Raw genomic sequence first — 21,443 nt, 5'->3', positions numbered from 1 at the left:
ATACAACATATATGTATCAAAACATCAAGTTGTACCCCACGAATATATACAATGACATGTCAGTAAAAAAAAAAATAATAAAGAAATGTGCCAGATGGGCCTGTACTGACATAGGACAATGTCTGAGATAAACTGGCAACTGAAAAACAGAGGTTGCAAAACAACACCTAAAATAAAACCCAGTTCCTGTGGGGAAAGATAGCAGACATATGAAAAAAAAATCTGAAAAAACATCTATCAACCCTGTCAACTGTGGTTCTTTTGTGATTAAGGGGAACTTTCGTTTTTTAAGTCTATATTTTTTCAATGGTTGAAGTTTTTATAAACCCAAATTATTGTGCAATGCTTTTAGAAGGTAGCTGACATTGGCAGAAGTGCCCAGAAGGCACCCAGGGTGGGGGTGAGCCAGTAAGTGCTGCAGGTGTGTGTGTGTGTGTGTGTGTGTGTGTGTGTGTGAGAGAGAGAGAGAGAGAGAGAGAGAGAAAGAGGATCAGTATGGAGGGCTAGGCCCACATCCCCACAACACCTAGCTCAGAAGAAACACCTAAAGAATGAATTAGGGGCCCTCAAAGATCAGACAGGTGAGACAGGGAGGTGTCCTATGGTAGAAAGAGCAAAGAATGAGACACGTGACCTTAAACCCAAGCTCTGCCACCTAACCCTGGGCAAGACCCTGCCTTTCTTGGGGCCTTCGTTTCCCCTGTGTAAAATAGAGGAGGGCCAAGACACTGTCCACGGCAATTCCCCCCGGCTGCAGCAGATGGCGCACCCTGCCTATCTTCCTAGCAGCCTTGAGCGCGGCCCTAGTCACGCTCTGGTTCCTCCTTGGCTAAAAGAATTCCCGGAAGTTCCAGAGGTGGCTCCTTCTACAGGTCACGGAGGTTCACTCCTGCCCTCTCCCTCTGGGGAAACCGCTCAATGCTTCAGGACAGGGAAATGGCTTACGATAATAACAGTAATAACAGAGGATAATAATGATGCTGACAATTCCTACAATAAGGAAAGGTACGATGGCCCAGGTGCCTGTGTTTTCATACACATCACACACTCAGTGGCTGCAGCTGCCCTCTGAGGTGAGTGAGGCCAGTTTACAGCCACGGCTCTGAAGGGCCTCAGCCCCACCTGAAACCCGCTGCTCTGGAAAAGGACAAACCCCGAGCAGGCCACACTGGCTCCCAGAGCCTCCGAGTCCTGGGCTCTTCGTCAGTTAGAATGTCAGCTCCACGGGAACAAGAATTTGGTCTGGATTTTCCCCATGTCCAGCTGAAACCTAATCCTGGCAGCTGAGCCAACAGGCTCTGGCTGCAGCATTCCCTGATTCTCATCCAGCGCCTGGTAAAGAGCAGGCGCTCCATGCACACTCGCTGGATTTCACTCTCGGGCCTCTGAAGGAGAGGGAGTTTGTATCTATCCCTCTTCTCCCCTGCTGCCCACCCCTCCTCTGTGGGGAAGAGCAGCAGTTCCTTCTTGGGACTGTTGAGAAGGGCCTCCGTGCACCGTGGAGTGCTGTGCAGGTGTTCTTGTCCTAGGACCTGACACCATGGGATGGAATTACAGGCTCCATCTCAAAGGCCAGCTTCATGCTGGAACGTCTCCTGGGGCTTTGATCTCACAATGCCATCTGATGTTACAAGCTGCCCAGTGCAGGCCACTGGCCCTCAGGACGCGGAGACAGCAAATCCCACACTCAAAGACCAATCCTAGAAAACATCAACTGGGCCAACATGCTCTGGCTACCATATCCCCTCAGGGAACAGCAACTCCAAAGACGGCTCTGGGGAGCTCTCCAATCCAAAGCAAAAACACATCATTTCATTTTTCTCCCATATTTATATTTGTCGCTCACCCTCTCATCTTTAAAGTCAACAGCAAATGGGGAAATAAAGAATCCTCAGAGTTGGAAATCATGTCAGAAAATGGTCATTCTCAAACCCTGTTAATGAGAGTGTAAACTTCCAAGACCTCCTTGGGCAGTGACTTGACAGTGTGTATCCAGAAACCTCAACTTTTTCCCTATGTTTGAGCTACTAAATCAGTTTATAATAATCTAAGAAAATAATCCAAGATCTACATGAAGATAAAATGTACAAAGATGTTCATCATAGTATTATTTTTTTTTTTTTTTGAGACGGGGTCTCACTGTGTCACAGGCTGGAGTGCAGTGGTGCAATCATGGCTCGCTGTAGCCTCAACTTCCTGGGCTCAAGCAATCCTGTTGCCTCAGCCTCCTGAGTAGCTGGGACTATTCCATGTCTGGCTCATTTTTTTTCAGGGATGGGAATCTCATTATGTTAACCAAGGTGGTCTCAAACTCGTGGTCTCAAACTCCTGGGCTCAAGTTATCCTCCTGCCTCAGACTTCCAAAGTGTTGGGATTACAGGCCTGAGCCACTGCGCCTGGCCCACAGTATTATTTATAATAGCAGGAAACTAAAGACACCAAAATGAGTTTCTAAATGGATGTGTCAAATGTCCTAAACGGACAATGGAGAATTATTAATATATACTTAACTAATTTATATCTAAATGAAATACCATTCAGGCATTAAAATGATGTTTGTGAATATTTTTTAAAGACATGGCAAAATGTTCACATATAGTTAAATGAAAAAGAATATCAGTGATATAATTACATACATTAATATTTTTATAAGTGATTTTAAAATCTGTTATATTTCCTTTTTATAGTGAACACATTCACTTCATCTTAAAATTACTTAATTTTAGATTATGTGTGCATGTGGTCGAAAACTCAAAAGGTCCAAAAGGACAGAGATAAGAGCTTAGTCTCCTTCCCAACCGATCCAGACACCCTCCCCAAGGCAAACACGTTTTGGTGTCCTTCCAGACAAAATTTATGCAATATACATGTTCCCCCTTTTTCTCCTTCCCTTCCTTTTTCCTTTATTTAAAACAAAATTTTGGCCGGGCGCGGTGGCTCACGCCTATAATCCCAGCACTTTGGGAGGCCGAGGCGGGTGGATCACGAGGTCAAGATATCAAGACCATCCTGGCCAACATGGCGAAACCCCGTCTCTACTAAAAATGCAAAAAATTAGCTGGGCGTGGTAGCGGGTGCCTGTAGTCCCAGATGCTTGGGAGGCTGAGGCAGGAGAATGGCGTGAACCCAGGAGGCAGAGCTTGCAATGAGCCGAGATCGTGCCACTGCACTCCAGCCTGGGTGACAGAGCGAGACTCCGTCTCAAAAAAATAAAAAAAAAATTAAAATAAAAAATTTTATTTTCCATCTTGCCCTTTTTTCATTTAAAAATGTGTCTTGGCTTTGGGAGGCCGAGGCAGGTGGATCACTTGAGGTCAGGAGTTCAAGACCAGCCTGGCCAACATGGTGAAACCCCATCTCTACTAAAAATACAAAAATTAGCTGGGTGTGGTGGTGCGCGCCTATAGTCCCAGCTACTCAGGAGGCTGAGGCAGGAGAATTGCTTGAACCTGAGAGGCAAAGGCTGCAGTGAGCCGCGATTGCGCCACTGCACTCCAGCCTGGGTGACAAAGTGAGACTCTATTTAAAAAAAATATATATATATACACACACACACACACACACACACACACACCTTGGAAACAACTGTAGATCACTCTGAAGCCACTGCAGCACTGATTACATCAACACACTGAAAACAAACCCAAAGTAATAACTAAATTGTTCCTTTTATTGTCTGCATGGTACTCTGTTGTCTCACTGTTGTAGATTGATTTAATTACTTCCCTATTGATGGACCTGAGGATTGTTTCCATAAAAGTGGAACTGCCACCTCAAAGGATCTGTGACTTTTTTATTATAATAGGTACTGCCAAATTCTCCCCACAGAAGTTAGTTCCTGTCTCTCAGTCCGTTTTGTGCTGCTACAACAAAATATCTGAGTCTCAGTAATTTCTAAAGAACAGAAATTTATTTCACACAGTTCTGGAGGCTGGGAAGTCCAAGATCAAGGCGCCAGCCTGTGGTGAGGCCTGCTCTCTGCTTCCAAGAGGGCACCTTGAACACTGTGTTCTCACAGAACAAATGGCAGAAAGGCAAAAAGGGGCAAACTCACTCCCTCAAGCCCATTTATTTATTTATTTATTTGATGGAGTCTCATTCTGTCACCCATGCTGGAATGCAGTGGCATGGTCTCGGCTCACTGCAACCTCCTCCTCCCGGATTCAAGTGATTCTCCTGCCTCAGCCTCCCAAGTAGCTGGGCTTACAGGTGTGCACCACCACGCCCAGCTAATTTTTATATTTTTAGGAGAGATGAGGTTTCACCATGTTGGCCAGGCTGGTCTTGAACTCCTGACCTCGGGTGATCCAGCCGCCTCAGCCTCCCAAAGTGCTGGGATTACAAGCGTGAGCCACCGTGTCTGGCCTCAAGCCCTTTTATAAAAGGTGCCTAATCCCATTCACAAGGAAGGAGCCCTCATGACCTAATCACCTCTTAAAGGCCCTACCTCTTAATACTATCATTGGTATTTTGGAGGGAACACATTCAAACCATAGCAATTCCCAGTAGGTACATCAGATGAGCACTTTCCTTCACCACAGTCGTCTTAATGCTGTTTTGTTCCTAATCTAAAAGGTGGTTTTAAAACCAGTGCCTGATTGTTTTAGTTCCTACTGCTCCTAGGAGTGAACCTGAGCATCTTCCCACATGCATCTCCTTTTCTGTTTACTGTTTCTTCAAATCCTTTTGCCCACTTCTAATGGATTTTAGGTCTTTTTCTTATTGATTTGTAGGAGTTCTTAATATATTAAGGCAATTAGTCTTTTGTCTAATTAGGAGTTACTAATATTTTTTGTCATTTGTACTTTGACTTTATTTTCGGCACTTCTCCCCACATACACATTTTTTATATTCATTAGTGAAATTGATCTTTATTTTATTTTATGGTTTCTGGGCTTTGTAACATAATTAGAAATGTCTTCCCCACTCTAAGATTAGTAAAGAAATCCCTTTGTTTATTTCTGGTACTTTGTTTTTTGAGACAGGGTCTGGAGTCACCCAGGCTGGAGTGCAGTGGTGCCAGCCTAGCTCACAGCAACCTTGAACACCTGGGCTCAACAGATCCTCCTAGCTTAGCTTCCTGAGTAGCTGGGACTACAGGTGCATGCTAATGTGCCCAGCTAATTCTTTTTTTTTTAAGAGATGAGGTCTCACTATGTTGTCCAGGCTGGTTTTGAACTCCTGGGCTCAAGTGATACTCCTGCCTGAGCCTCCCAAACTGCTGGGATTACAGGTGTGAGCCACCACGCCTGGCCTCTAGTACTTTTATGGCTTCCCTTTTCATATTTAAATCTTTGATTGATCTAGAATTTATCTGTAATAAGGTATGAGTTAGAGAGCCACCTTAATTTTTTCTACCTATCTCAAATCATTTGTGGAGTAATCCATCATTTCCTCATTGATGTAAAAAGCTATCATTGTTACGTACAAAACTGTGTACTGGGGTCTGTTCCGGAATCTTTTTTTTTTTTTTTTTTTGAGACGGAGTCTCGCTCTGTCACCCAGGCTGGAGTGCAGTGGTGCGATCTGGACTCACTGCAAGCTCCACCTCCTGGGTTCACGCCATTCTCCTGCCTCAGCCTCCTGAGTAGCTGGGACTACAGGCGCCTGCTACCAAGCCTGGCTAATTTTTTGTATTTTGTTTAGTAGAGACGGGGTTTCACCGTGTCAGCCAGGATGGTCTCGATCTCCTGACCTTGTGATCCGCCCGTCTCGGCCTCCCAAAGTGCTGGGATTACAGGCGTGAGCCACCGCACCTGGCCTGTTTCTGAATCTTTTAATCTCTCCAGCTGATCTGTCTACTCATGTACTAGTATCATGTTGTAGGATGGTTTCCTTCTCATAGCTCAAATCTTTTTTGACTTTAGATTTTTTTTTCTGGCTGTTTTTGTTGGTCTATGTTTTCTTATGAACTTAATAGTCATTTAACTTTTCCCTCAATTTATCTTGTATTTATCAGGACTGCATTAAATATATATAAGTAATATCTGGTACCTGAATGTAGATAGAAATCACATTTTTATGATATTGAGTCTTCTTTCTTTCACAATTCCTCTCCCACAAGGTCAGGCACTCAGACTTCCCTCTTGCTCCTCTGTGTACTCCAAAGGGCTGGCCCAGCGCCTGGCATATGCTGGTGCTTGACTCTTACTTACAGAATGAATGATGAATTATTGCATGAGTTCTACTTCTGATATGCAAGGTAAGTGCCTTCCACACATTCTCTCATGTAACCCTAAACACAATGAGTAGGCACGATTCTAATCCTCATTTTAGAAATGAGGAAACTGAGGCTCAGGCAGTAAAGCAACTGCCTTCAACTTCTTAGAATGCTCTTTTACATTCTCCTAGTCCAACACCTTGACTACTTGTATACCTCCTTAATTCCATCCTTTACTCTCTTCTAATGTTTCTCTAATTGTTCTACCCGTCTCATTCTCTCTCATGACATCATCTTCCCTTCATTTCAATGTTGATCCCCTCATTGCTGAGCTGCAGACATCTAGATGAATCCTCCCGGAGGATATCAACAAAATTATGCTCTCCCTCCTCCAGGACTCTCTCTCATTCATTGTCTTAGTCAGGAGCCACCTCCACAATCAATTATGCAAGTCAAAAACCTATTACCCGTAACTCATGCCTGACTTCTTCCTCTCTTTAAGAAGGCATCCTGCACTTTAAAGCTCAATTACCCAGGTTCAATTATTTTCTCTCTTCAGGTCCATCCTCCCATTTTCTCCACGCAGTAATCATGGCCTCAGTTACACTTCATCATCTCTATCCAGTCTATTACAACCTTCCCCAACTGGCTTTTCTGCCCCCAGTCTTCTCACTTATTCCTCACCCCCCCAACCCCAATTCATCCTCAAGCCCTCTGTCCTCTACTTCAAGAGGGACATTCCCCAGCATCAGCTGGCTCATCCTCATGCTCAGTTCAGAAACCTTCAATGATTAAAAAGAATCAGGCCGATCCATTTACGTATATTGACATGGAAGGATGTTCTCAATATATGATTACTAATATGCCCTAACACATGGGTCTACAGTTTTTTCTCTCCTGAGTTCTGAGCCTTTACTTCCAACAGCCCATGACCTATCTCCAGCAGGGAGACAGCTTTGATTCATTCAGGACCATCACAGGGCAAATACCTGTTCAATTAATGAAAAGTTGTTGTAGAATCTAACTGAAAGACATCCCAGAGCTCATCTAGACAAGCCTCTCATCAACAGCTGCAGAAACGGAGGCTCAGAAAGGGCAAGGGACTTGCCCAGGGTTCTTGATCTAGCGGTCCTAACTCCCAGTCCAGAGCTCTTTTCCCCACATCACAGTGCCCCCTTGGGAGTCCCTGATGACATTACAAATCTCTGAGGGGAATGGGTGGCAGGGTAGAAGGCATCTAGGTGCTCATCCAGCCCAGCTTTGTTGTTTACCAGCTGTGAGGCAGTGCACAACTCCCCTCACCTCAGCAAAGCGGGGCTAACAGTCATACCCTGCAGTTCCGGGGGCTGTTATGAAGGTTCAATTAGATGATGATGCAAAAAGTGTAGTAAGTGATGGGGAATGTAAGTGGAATGCAATTAATAAATGATTAGGATGGTTCATTTGGGGGCTGAGTTAGTAAAACCTGCCTCTGGACATTTCATTCAGCTCCTTTGTTTTTACTCAGTTTAATGGTGCTACAGAAGATTAAAACTTCCTTCTTTGGTGCTTTATGGTGTTGTGTGGTAAGAATATAAATTCCCCAGAAGTGGTGACCCTGGCTGGTGTGTTTACTGTTACGTCCAGAAGTCCCTGCACATACTTGAAGCTCAATGAATAGTTGATGAACAAGTGAATAATAGAAGATGTTCTAGATTACAGGGAAAGAAGAGCAAAGAATGTGCGGCCCTGCATCATAACAGTGGCTGAAGATCTGGTTCAACACCCGTCCAACAGGGTGACCCTTGATGAGTCCCCTTCTCTCTCTCAGCTTCCTTTCCCACCATCTAAATAATGAAGTTTGAAATATGATCTCCAAGTCTTCCAGTCTTTTTTTTTTTTGAGATGGAGTCTTACTCTGTCGCCCAGGTTGGAGTGCAGTGGCATGATCTCCGCTCACTGCAACCTCCGCCTCCCTGGTTCAAGTGCTTTTCCTGCCTCAGCCTCCCAAGTAGCTAGGATTACAGGCATGAACCAACATACCCGGCTAATTTTTTTTTTTTTGTATTTTTAATAGAGATGGGGTTTCACCATGTTGGCCAGGTTAATCTTGAACTCCTGACCTCAAGTGATCCACCTGCCTCGGCCTCCCAAAGTGCTGGGATTACAGGCATGAACCACCGCACCTGGCCTCCAAGTCTTCCAGTCTTGATATTTCATTTATTCATTCAATGTACTGAGCAACTTCTATATGCCAGGCACTGTGCCAGGCACAGGGTATATACTGGAAACTAAAAAAGATATTTACAATGTGTAAAGAGAAAAAGACACTGAACAAGTAAATGAATCTATCATCACAGATTATGGTATGTGCTATGGGAGAAGAGGAGAGGGTTCTCTGCATGTGGATCATTCAGTTAATGGCTGTATGATCAGGAAAGGCCTCTCTGAGGAGGTGGTTTTTGCTGAAATCTACAGAAAAGTTGGATAGAGAGTGACCCAGAGAGCCAACAGGCAATTTGAGTCTAAAAACAACCTAGAATCTCCTAGCTCAGCCTGAGCCCTATAGGGTGCTAAAGAATGAAGCTCTTTCTTTTCCTTATCCTCAGGAGGTTCTGGTGTCTTGTGGGATCTGGATGATTGCCAGACATGTGATTGACCTTGGATGCCCAGGACAAAGGGTAAAGCCCTTATACTCTGTCCCCAGACCTTTTGGGGCCCTGGGGTCAGAGGTTACGGTGCCTGCAGGTGCCTGCTCTGGGCATTTCCCCACAGGAAGCCACTTCTCCCGTGGGTTTCTAATACTCCCCCCAGCTTTGTAAACTGAAGAGGCCCCAGGCTCTGCCAAGAGCTACATGGTCTGTTCCAAGTCTGCAGCTATTAGTCCTCATTGCTCAGGCAGATTCCATTACAAGCTCCAAATTGTTTTCCAAATATACTAGAAAGGTCATTTCCTGTTTTTTTTTCTTTTTCAAAAATTCAATATTTGCAGAAACCATACAAAAAGCAAACAGACTTTTGCAGAAGACATGAAGCACAGAAGTGGGACTTGGTCTTATGGGAGAAGTTTTATCAGGGGTGGGCAAAATGCTCTCTAAGGCTTCTCTGAGGGACGAAAGGGCCGTGGAAACAGAAATGCCAGGGCCTACTGAACAGGCATTCATCAAATTTCAAGGGTGGCGGCTTCTCTCTGTGATGGAAAGCCAGAAAAGAGAGGCACTGAGGCCAACAGAAAACTCAGGGCCCCAAAATGAGAACATTCCAAGAACCTGGGAAAAGGGAGGGCTGCTGGTTCTATCCATGTGTGGCCTGCCTGGGGCTGGCTGCAAAGCTCTACCCAGCGCCTTAGGGGCACATCCAGCACAAAGTCACCAGAGAGGAGCCTGTCGCCTGCCTGGGCAGTGCCCATTGCCATTCAAAGAGTGGCCCTGGGTGAGGCTTTGTTTGGAGGCAGAGAGGCCGGGCCTTGGCCTCTGCATCTGCCAGGCCTAGACCCAAGCAGGCCTGGAAGCAGGCAGTGATAGGAAGGAAAGGTCAGGGTGCTCGAGTCAGACAAGGTCCTGAGTGACTTCTATGCTGCCTATCCCCAGGGACACCTTTCTGTCCTCCTCTTCCAACTCATTTCTTCACGGACCATTCTCTTCATGGGACTTCCAGACACCACACCCTTTGGGCCTCCCTCCAACCACTCTGCACAGGCACCTGCTACTGCCGGGACCTTTGTGTTAGGACGCCAGTCTCTTCTGTTTGCTCCCTAGGGGCTCTTATCCTTTCCCTGAAATAATCTATGTTGGTAACCCTCAAAGAGCCGCAACCCTCTCTTAAGAGCTCTAGATTTGTGACTCAGCCTATTGAGCATGTCATTTGGCTATCCCACCAGCACTGCAAGCTTCAGACGTCAAGTCACCAGCCTGCTCACCATGGCCTTCCTAACTGAGCAAGGGCACCACCATCTGCCCAGCTGGAAACCCGGGACCATCCCTGACCTTGCTTCTTCTTCACCACCCATGGACAATTCTTTACCAAGTCCTGTCATTTCTTTTTTTTTTTTTTTTTTTTTAATGTTTTTGTAGAGACAGGGTCTCACAATGCTGCCCAGCCTAGTCTTAAATTCCTGGCCTCAAGCAATCCTCCCACCTTGTCCTCCCAAAGAGCTGGGATTACAGGCATGAGCAACAGTGCTCAGCCTGGTCCTTTTGTTTCTACCTGCAAAACAAAGCTTAAATCTGCTGACCTCTCTCCTCCACATGCACCACCCAGGCTCCAGGATGTCTCACCAGGACTCTCGGCAGAGACCTGACCAGAGTCCTGTGTCTCTCTCACCCCTAGCCCAGGGTCTATTTTCTATATGGCAGGCAGGGTAACGTTCTCAAAATGGAAATTGGATCACTGGAATTTCCCTGCTTCGTTCAACCTCTGATGCTTTTCTATTTCACATCTAGTGAAATCCACTCTCCTGATGCCAGTCCCTGAAGTCCTGCATTGACCTGGCCCTGCCTGCCTCTGCAGATGAGCCTTTGTCTCATTTCTGCTCTCTTCTTGGTCCATTTTGCTCTGGTCACACTGGGCCTCTCTTTAAATCCTCAAACCTCATTTAATTCCTGACCTCAAAGCCTTTACTAGGCTATTTCCTCTGTGTACAACATTCTCTGTAACCCTGCTCCCTATAGAGCCTCCTAAGTGGATAAATGGATTCCTGGCCTTGGTTTTTCAAATGTTCTTGCTCTAGGACCTGACATGGGGCTCCTGTAGGGCACGAAGCCTCCTGAGTTCCTCTGCCCCCAACTACTGCGTGTCAGGAAAGCCCTGGCAGAGCTGCCCGGAGGCTAATGTGGTGTGGTGGACGCCACAAGGACTTCAGAGTCTCAGCTGCTGTCCCTATAGTGGCACATGGTGCTGGGCACCTCACCTGACTGCAGACACCCCTTCTATAAAATGGGAGGGCTCACACTTGTCTTAAAACGTGGCTGTGGGGATTAATTGGAGCCAACAGTTATACAGTTTTGTTTTTTTTTTTTTTTTTTTGAGACGGAATCTCGCTCTGTCACTAGGCTGGAGTGCAGTGGCGCGATCTTGGCTCACTGCAACTTCTGCCTCCCGGGTTCAAGCAATTCTCCTGCCTCAGTCTCCCAAGTAGCTGGGACTATAGGCGTGCGCCACCATGCCCAGCTAATTTTTGTATTTTTAGTAGAGACAGGGTTTCACCATGTTGGCCAGGATGGTCTCGATCTCTTGACCTCGTGATCCGCCCGCCTCAGCCTCCTAAAGTGCTGGGACTACAGGCTTGAGCCAAGGTGCCTGGCCTGTTATACAGTTCTTTCTTACTGCATGCCACACTGTGCTAAGCATCTTACAAGCATTTAATTTTATAGCAACTCTATGACAGAAAGTATCATTATCCTGTAGTACAAAAGAGAAAGCTGAAACTCAGCGAGGTTAGGGAGCTTGCCCAAAGCCATATACCCAAGGAGTGTGGAGCCAGATGGAGCCTGTGCTATTAGGCTATAAAGCAGGGGAGTGAATTAGTATTATGCTTGGCATGTAGTATGGATTTACTGAAAAGTACCCATTCCCTTTTCTGACCTTCTTTTTCCCCTGCCCCCAGCTTCATAATAAGGCATTTCTTAAGGAAGGGCAAGAAAGTAAGCAAGTCCCTGGAAAACATTCTACAAGGCTGTCTAAAACATACACCCAGATGCATTTTACCCATGCTTAAGCAACATCCTGTTTTGGATATTCAGCTGGATACAAACCTTCAGAATCTTTTCAGTGACGTTGGGTTGACTCTCTTGATTCTACCACCACATTCTACTCTTTGGTATCCAACTTCACAGCAACAGTAAAAATAATTATTTTGGGGTATGAATTTTTTAAAACTCTTACCTCCTCAGCAGCTATACCCTACTGTCAGGGTGGTGTTACTACTTCACGTAGCGCCAGGGCTAGGGACTGGAATTGTGACACAAACTCTCTTCAACCCATGAAAGTCTGTGCTTCCATGGAGGTCTCTGAAAAGCTGCAGAACAGTCCAGCTGCATCACTGCTTGGTGGCCGGGCATGCTGGGTCCTCCCCAGGCCTCCTGCTGTGTCTGTATTATCAAACTTGCTGAGGCTCAGCTACACAGCAAGGTTCCCAGAGAGTGGCAGTCTCTATCTTACTGTGAGGGGACGGGAAGGAAGGGAAAGTGAGATCACTTCCTGGCAGGCCAGCCAAAGGCCTAGGGGCTGGGTCACACTCCAGGTCTGCCCAGGCCAGGCTGGGCACCTCTGGACAAGGCTCTTCCCCTCAAACCTCAGGAGTCTCAAGTGTGGAATGAAGAAACTGGGTATCTCTGTGGTGGTTCTGAAACATGTCTGCAAATTATCTGACATTCCTCCTCTCGGGAGGTAGAGTTTAATTTCAATTTCCCTGAAGGAGCTGGCCTTAGTGACCTCTAACAAATAGAATGCAACAAAAATGATTTTGTGTCACCTCCAAGATGAGGCTATAAAGGGTTATACAGCTTTCACCTGGCTCTCTCTGGGGACACCTGCCTCTAGAGCATTGAGCTGCATATGGGAAATCTGAGGTGGCCATGCTGTGAGGAAGCCCAAACAGGCCCTACGAAGTAACCACAGGGGAGAGGTCCTGAGATGGCCAGGAAAGAGCAGCAGCCGGCCAGCCTCCAGCAGTGCTGGCCCCAAGCTGCTCCAGTTCCAGCCACCATCTAACTGCAACTGCATAAAAGATCCAAGCCAGAACTGCCCTGCCAAGCTGTTCCCAAATTCCTGACCCACAGAAACCATGAGATATAAGAAATTATTGCTGTTGTTTTAAACCACTGAGTAACAGGGGTGATGGATTATGCAGAAGTTGATAACTGAAGCAATCTCTAATGTTACTTCTAGCTCTGGGGTAAGGGAGGTAAGAGCCTTCTAGCTCTGAAGGAAGGGCAGGAAAGCAAGGAAGTCCTTGGAAAACTGCCCCTCCTTTCACAGTAGGATGGAGACTGCCACTCTCTGAGAACCTTGCTGTGTAGCTGAGCCTCGGCAAGTTTAGATCATACATCCGCAGCAGGAGGCCCGGGGAGGACCCAGCATGCCCAGCCACCAAGCAGTGATCCAGCTGGACTGTTCTGCTGCTTTCCAGAGACTTCCATGGAAGCACAGACTTTCATGGGTTGAAGAGAGTTTGTGTCAATTCTAGTTCCTCTAATTCTATAAAATGCATCTCCAAAATACACTGTGGAGAATGAAAAGAAGCAAGATATTATCTCTATAGTATTCATCCATTCCTTCAGAAAAATTTTACTGATCCCTCAGTGTATACTAGGCTTGGGACTAGATGCCACAGATACAAAAACAGTAAGATACCATCGTGCCCCTGAGGGAAGTCCATGGTCTAGTTAGGGAGCTCAGTTCATAAACCTGTAATTCTTAACCAGTGGTAGTAGGGGGGCACAAATCACAATTAACAGAATCACTAGAGGATAGTTTCTCATAGTAATTCTAATAAAGCCAGGTGGGGGGACCTGGTGGGGGATTATTATTATTCTAATAATGCCAGGTGGGGGGACCTGGTGGGGAATTATTATTATTCTAATAATGCTGGGTCGGGGGACCTGGTGGAAGATTATTATTATTCTAATAATGCTGGGTGGAGCAACTGAGGGTGTGCTCTCTAGCTAATGATCACTGTCCTCATCAGCGGCTCTTACTGATGGTTGGGTATCACAGCCCACACACATGATGAGAGAGAGGAGTTTAGAAACCACTTCTGCATATACATCTAAGCACGCGAGGCAGAGGGCACAGCATGCAAGACGCAAGGGGAGCCTGCTGCCCAGAAAGACTAATAAGAGGCCGTGGGGCTGGGGAGTGGTGAATGGGAGAGGAGGTGAGTGGAATGATAGTCACTGGGGCCTTTCAGGGTCTTGAGGGGCAAGAGCAGACTTTAAATTTTGCTCTGACTTTGATTTTACCCTTAATATGTGAATGCTTCCCTTCCATACCAATATTCAGAGGCTTCTCACTAGTGTAGGGTGAGTGAAGCCCTTCAGACAGTGAGGGAGTCTCTTCACACACTGCTCAGACACTGCACTGTGTGTCCACGGCCACTGCCAGCAGTGGCTGGGGCTCTGCCGTCTCCAGCTGCAGGAGGGATGTCCTTCCATCCTGCCTGCCTCCTGACAGAAGTAGGGTTCCGAACCCAGAACTTGCTACATAGGTAAACACCGGTTGAACAACAGCCTCCCTTGGAACCTGGAAAAGCAACATGTTTGCAAGCCAGGGACCATCACTACTTGAGCAGAGTGTAGATGTCATCCGTACCTCTGGCCCACATTAACATCATTTACTCAAGGTTCCTAAGCCCTTGGTTGTTCAGTATTCCAGCCCTCCACCCCACACCTCTACATACTGATTCTTCATGGGAATGCCAGCCCCCTGTGAACAGTCCTGTGTAACTCCTGGCGGCCTGGGGCGTAGGCCCCTTAGCCTGAGTCCCTCTTCCTCTTCCCTGACCCACCAGAAGAGATGAAGTTTCCTTGTCTGCCACCTGCAGCACCTTGACTTCTTCCTAATAATGACCGCAGTCGAAATTCATTCAACAGTCATTTGACAAATACACACAGAAATGTCCCATGAGCCAGGCATGATGCTGATACATTTGTTCATTATCTGCCATTCCAACTGATTCCAAGAGGGTAGGTATCCTGCCTTTCTTGTTTATCACTGTATCTTTGAAATACAGCACAGCTCCTGACATATAGATTTTAATCACTCAGTGACTAAATAACCATCTGATTCCTGGCTCCTGACCAAATAAATAATAACAATGATAAGAGTAAAACAAAACAAAAATGTGTTTAAAATTAATTTATTTAAAATTTAGTAAAATAAAAAAATGGCTACCACTTATGGTGTGAATATACTATGTTCAAACATGTTGACATGTTTGGGGTGCTGGGCACGCATTTTCGTGGTTGTACTTGGGGCATCCACAGGACAGTTGTACTTTTACAGCATAAAAAGTACTTGAGGTGCCAGGCGCGGTGGTTCACACCTGTAATCCCAGCACTTTGGGAGGCCAAGGCAGGCGGATCATGAGGTCAGGAGTTCGAGACCAGCTTTACCAACATGGTGAAACCCCATCTCTACTAAAAATACAAAAATTAGCCGGACATGGTGGTGCATGCCTGTGATCCCAGCTACTCAGGAGGCTGAGACAGAAGAATCGCTTGAACCCAGGAGGTGGAGGTTGCAGTGAGCCGAGATCATGCCACTGCACCCCAGCCTGGGCAACAGAGCGAAATTCCATCTCAAATAAATAAATAAATAAATAAAAGTACTTGGGGCATCCCAAAGGACAGCTGTACATTTATAGTTATAATTGTGAACTTCAGCAATATTTGATACTGTATCCCAGTTCATGTCTAAGCAGGAACACTAGAGGCCTGGTGTGTTCTCTCAAGATTCTGGCATCTGAGAGGCTGGTGGCCAAGGGAGCACAGTGGCCCACAACACTTTGGGTTCTCTCTAGACCAGTGTTCTTAAACTTTAAGGGTCACAGACACATTTGAGAGTTTGAGGGAAGCTATAGATACTTTGCCCAGAAAAGTATATATTCTCTGCGTGTGTGTGTAACCATACCTATGATTACAGGGGGCTCTTAACCTATAAGCCCCTGGCTAAAAACTCCAGCTCTAGACATCACATAACCCTGCATTCTTAAGGTTTGGAGGCTCTGGACCTCGACTCTCCCAGCACAGCTGGAACAGAAGCCTTCCTAAAATGGCCTTGGCCAGAAAAAGAGTCCTGGGAGCCGACTGCTGCATCCTAGTCACTGCAAACATCTGCACCCAGGGGATTCCCAGGGGCCCTGAGTCAGAACAGGTCACAAGATGGGTGCCTTGGAAAGTTGCTATGGCAAGGCCCTGAAGCCTTGCTGATAAGCAGCCAAATAGTTCCAACCTCAAGGCAGCTTCCCTCCAGATGAGACCCTCGCTATGACAACAGTGAAAAGGACTCTTAAGAGAGGTGCTGGAGGCAGAGTAGAGGCCAAAAGAGGGAATTCAAAGGAGCTGGAAATCCCCCAGACTCCCAGGACTACTAAGACCTGGAGAAATAAAGGCTGGATTTTCTGCCCCCATTGCAAGAAGACAGAGCTGAAAAGGGGTGAGGGATGGGAATCGGGGAGGCGAGTAAGCTATGGATCAGAGCCTGTATGAATTGGGGCTCCACCAATTGCTAGCTGTATAATGCTGAGCAAATCACTTAACATCTCTGAGCCTCAGTTTCTTCTTTTGTAAAACAGAGATACCAACCCCCAACCCTTAGGGTTGTTGTGAAATTAAAGGAAATTCATGCATAATTTTTTTGAGTCCTTTCCTCCTAGGAACCTGAAAAGGTAAGGAATGAAGGAAGTACAGGATGATAGTTGAGAGCTCACTCTAGTCTCAGACGAAACCTGTGAGGCAAAATTCCTGACCTCTCTGTACCTTAGGTTCTTCATCTGTGAAACGGGGACAATTGATACTTTACTTGTAAGATTCTACTGGGATTGGAAATAATGGATGTATAATGCCTGGCTCACATGACAAGATGCTCAATAAAGAGTGGTGGTTACTATTATCAGAAAAGCAAAGCTAAATTAAAGAAGTCGTTTTGGTGTAGCTGAAAAAATAGAAGATGTGGAGCTAAAAAAAAGCTCGAGTGAAATCTTGGTTATGCAACTTTCCAGCTCTGGTACATTGGCCAAATGATGTAATCTCCAAAAGCCTCAGTTTCCTCCTTGGTAAAACATGGATAATAACAGAAACTACCTAATTAGACACTGGATGTAAAGGTTTAGCCCAGCGTTGGCACAAAAGCACTCATCCATATGCTATAAACCATACTCTTTGAGCTTACACAACAGCTCAGGGTATGACTGATGGCTTCCTGTGACCTGGGCAGATTCTTTAAATTTTTTTCAGTTTTATTAAGGTATAAATGACAAATAAAAATTTTATATATTCACACTGTGACATGATTATCACAATCAAGCTAATTAACATATCCACCACCTCACACAGTTACTTTTTGTGGTGAGAATACTTAAGATCTACTCTCTTAGCAAATTTCAAGTATACAACACCATATTATTAACTGTAATTACCATGCTGTACATTAGGTCGCCAAAATTTATTCATCTTACAACTGCAAGTTTGTACCCTTTGATCAGCATCTCCCCATTTCCCCAACAACCCTTCTACTCTCTCTGGAAACCACCCTTCTACTCTCTCTTAGTTCAACTCTTTTAGATTCCACATATAACTGAGATCCTGTAGTATTTGTATTTCTGTGTCTGCCCTATTTCACTTAGCACAATGTCCTCCAGGTTCAACCATGTTTTTGCAAATGTCAGGATTTTCTTTTTTAAGGCTGAATAATAGTCCTCTGTGCGTGTGTGTGTGTGTGTGTGTGTGTGTGTGTGTGTGTGTGTGTGTCTGTGTTGATTACTACAGCATTATAATTTTTTTTTTTTTTGAGACATGATCTCACTCTGTCAGCCAGGCTAGAGTACAGTGGCATGATCACGGCTCACTGCAGCCTCGATGCGATGCTTGGGCTCAAGTGATCCTCCCACCTTGGCCTCCTGAGTAGCTGGGACTACAGGTGCATGCCACCATGCCCAGCTACTTTTTGGATTTTTTTTTCTTTTATAGAAACAGGGTTTCACTATGTTGCCCAGGTTGGTCTCGAACTCCCGCCTCAGCCTCCCAAAGTGCTGGAATTACAGGTGTGAGTCACCATGTCCAGCCTATAATATTTGAAATCAGGTTGTGTGATGCCTCCAACTTAGATCTTCTTGCTCAAGATTGCCTTAGTAATTTGGGGTCTTTCATGGTTCCATAGGAATTTTAGGATTATTTGTTCTATTTCTGTAAGCAATGCCACTGGAATTTTGATAGGAATGGAATTAATTCTGTAGATCGCTTTGGGTAGTATGGACATTTTGACAATATTGATTCTACTGGGCAGATTCTTTAAATGGCTTGGTGTGGACATAGCCTCAACTCTTTCCAGAACTAGGCATTAGAGATCTTGTTCACCGAGGCAGGATTCTCACTTTTTACTCTCTCCACTGGCTTCAGAGGCTCCTCTCAAAGGAGTTTTCCTCATGGCCAGGAGACAGGGAGTGACTTCAGTGTCCATGGTAAACCAGATTAGGGGGTGGCCTTCTGGCAGAAGGAGTAACTATGTGCTTCCCTGGATGCACGGCTTGCCTTTGCTGAGGTGCAAAGGAAAGCAGCCTGGGAGATGAGCAGGCACACTCCTAGCTGCCAAGCAGTTTGCCCATATGGTGGGAAGGCAGCTGCCCTGTTTAATGCACCTGGGGAAAAGGACTGATTGAGAGAAGTGCTAAATGGGCATGCTGGCCCCAGGATTCAGTTCTGGACCACGTTTTGGTTGTCTGAGGGCTCTGTACAGGATTTTCAAGGTTTGTAAGAGAACAGCTGTCCCTTGACTCCTCTGTGTCCTCTGCACTGTCTGAAAGGTCTGAAGGAGCACCAGCAGAATGGCAAGCGCTACCCACAGAAGTCAGAGAGCACGGACTCGAGACTCCGGCCCTTCTCCTTCTTCCTAATTGTGTCACTACCAGCAAACAGTTCCACCTCTTTGAGTCTCGGTTTCCTATCTATCAAACGGAGATAATATATACGTACTTCATAAGATCAAACTAAATGAGGCTGAGAAGGCTGTAAGTGCTTATCATATCTGGCACATGGCTTAAATAATAGTTCTAGCAGCTTTGCCCTAGCACTCTTTTGTCTGTGGGTGTTGCCAAGCACACACCGGGCCTTCAGTCAGTGTTTGCTCCCTCCCCTCTGTAGACCGGTCCTTCCTGGCTGCAGGGAGAGGGAGCTGTGAGACTGATCCTGAGGCTAGGGCTTCTTCACTGCTCTCATCCCAGGCAATAAGCTGCAGCGACAGGACACACTTAACATGAGCTTGAGGATTTCAACAAATCCTTACATGGCAAACGAAACAGACAGATTTCTCTGGAAGCCCTAGTTGGGCATGTAAAATATCCATGATATTTTGAGATATCATGATGATATCTCATGAGATGAGAGAAAAGAAGAGTAATACTTATTATCTTCATTTAATAGACAAGGAAGCTGAAGCTCACAGGTGTGAAGTGACTTGTCCAAGGCAACCTGTATGCTCTGCTTTACACTGGGTGCCCCCACCCACCCACCCTCCCAGCACCACTTCCTCTTTTCTCCCCAAGGAGTCTATCTTATCTCAGACTTCGGGCTCTGTCCTCTGCCTTCTTGAAGGTCCAAGGGAAGGAGGAGCACAGGCACTAAGAAGAGAGGTGATGAGAGTGGGCCAGGCAGACTGCAGAACTCTCTCAGTCCCTTATGACTCTCTCAGTCTCTTACCCAAACTGGAGCTAGACAGTCTCCTTCCTAAGCCTGACTCACAACTCTCCCCTGCTTAAAACCCTCCGGTGACTTTCCATTCAGAGCCATCAGGATAAAGTTCAGATTCATTCATGGATACCTCCAGACTCAACTCCAGCCAGGGTACCCCCTCTGCACTGTGTTTGGCCCATGGAATTTCCATGGAGTGCTGCGCCCCCCGAGCCTCCAGGCCTTCGCTGTGCTGCTCTGCAAGCCCCCAGCCTGTCCCCATCCACTCCTCTCCAAGTCATCTCCTGCATACCTTTCAAGCCGCAGCACCCTCCACCCACTAGCCCTCTGGACCTACCGCACGCAGACTACTGCTACTAGTCTACTGTCAGCCAGACCCATAAGCTTCCTGAGGGCAAGGACTGTGCCACTTTTGCTTTGTTATCTGGTGTCCAATTTATAGAAGATGCTCCATAAATATCTGCTAAATTAATGTAAAAATGAAGAAAACTTTTCCTGGCTGAGGCAGGAGTCTAAACTGAGCTGCACCAGACACAGCTGCACTGCGCCCCCTACAGTGCTGAAGAGAGAGAAAATCACAAGACCTCTCTCTCCCATGCAGCTTTCAGTCCTCATACCATCCTTAGCTTATGGACAGATGCACAGTGGATTCCGCAAGCTCTTCAGAGCGATGCCCTCATCCCCAGGCTCTTTAGCCTCCTTGTGAAAATTCCAGCTATGGAGAAGGTCCAGGTGGGTGTAGGCCAATCTAGAATAGCCTTCAATTCTGATACCTTAACAACTACATCCATGGATGCCGATGGATGCCTGGTGGGTGAAAAGATCTCTGTGGACCCGGTACTTCCAACCTGACAATTCAAAGAAATTCACCAGATTTGTTGATAAATACTGCTGCTTTATGTAAAAAATCGATTATTATGTTACCCTGAGTTTAAAATTATTAACTTATGCCAGAAACATTTAGATATCATAAACTATGGACACTGACCCAAGGTGGCCATACTGCCAAGCGGGCCACTTGTGCTCTGTGAATGGCAATTTGTTCTCAGCTGGAGAGACTGCACCTTCATCCCTCCTCACCAGACTACTTGGCCGAACCCATTTCTTTGGGTTGGGTTTTAATTGCTTTTGCTCCTCTATTACAGCATTAAAATGAAAATTCCCATAATGTGCCCTGGTCTTTGTGAAAACAGCTTTACAGCAAACACTTGGTGGAGAGGAAAGCTGGCACCAGGCCCAACGTTGCTAATAACTCCTGTATATGATTCCACCTGCTTAAGCTTAAGTACATGGCCGGGAAACCCATCCCCTCTTAAGCCACCAAAGGTAAACTGTCTTTCTGATGCTGTTAAAAAAAAAACTGCCTGAAAATGGAATCTTGACTGTGAAATTGCAGCATGCTGTTATGTATATAACTTCTGAAAAGAGCCATCCTGCCTTTTCTTCATAAGGTCAAAATCTCCCACTAATTTAGTTTGGAACTTACGTATTTTCTTCCGTCAACCAGAAATAAAGATATTCAGGCAAAAATGTGTGCTGCTCTGGCAGTAGAGTATGAACAGTGCCACTACCTACCTGGTTTAATTTCTTTTTCCTGCTTGCATCTCTTTAGATTTTCCACTGTTGACTAATCAGTATGGGAATTCTAAGGAACGAGAAGAAAAACAAAAATTAGAGCCAGACATACTCTGGGATTATAAATTGAAACAATCTTTTGGGAAGACAAGTTGACAATATCTATTAACTTGTTAAATGTGCATACATACCCTTTGGGATCAAATTCCTGGACACGTCACATTCTTGCAATGTCCAGGAATTTATACTACAGATATATTTACCTAAGTAAAAAGATACTCAGTGAAACATTGTACCGTAGCAAAACCAAGAGGCGAAAACAACTT

General features: G+C 45.8%; 1 protein-coding gene across 3 annotated transcripts in view; it reads right to left on the bottom strand.

Moving 5' to 3' along the window:
- PKIG (cAMP-dependent protein kinase inhibitor gamma) overlaps nucleotides 1-21,443 on the bottom strand; it is an 87,687-nt gene that overhangs the window by 7,311 nt on the left and 58,933 nt on the right. For all 3 annotated transcript variants that reach the window (XM_054466491.2, XM_054466492.2, XM_054466493.1), the window contains exon 2: nucleotides 21,118-21,187. The gene's annotated coding sequence lies outside the window, so the exon portion shown is untranslated. The remainder of the gene's footprint in view (nucleotides 1-21,117; nucleotides 21,188-21,443) is intronic.

The sequence above is a fragment of the Pongo pygmaeus genome, chromosome 21 (assembly GCF_028885625.2).
Source record: "Pongo pygmaeus isolate AG05252 chromosome 21, NHGRI_mPonPyg2-v2.0_pri, whole genome shotgun sequence".
NCBI lineage: Eukaryota > Metazoa > Chordata > Mammalia > Primates > Hominidae > Pongo > Pongo pygmaeus.
The sequence above is the reverse complement of the archived record's forward strand: the minus strand, read 5'-3'. Positions and strand labels throughout refer to the sequence as shown.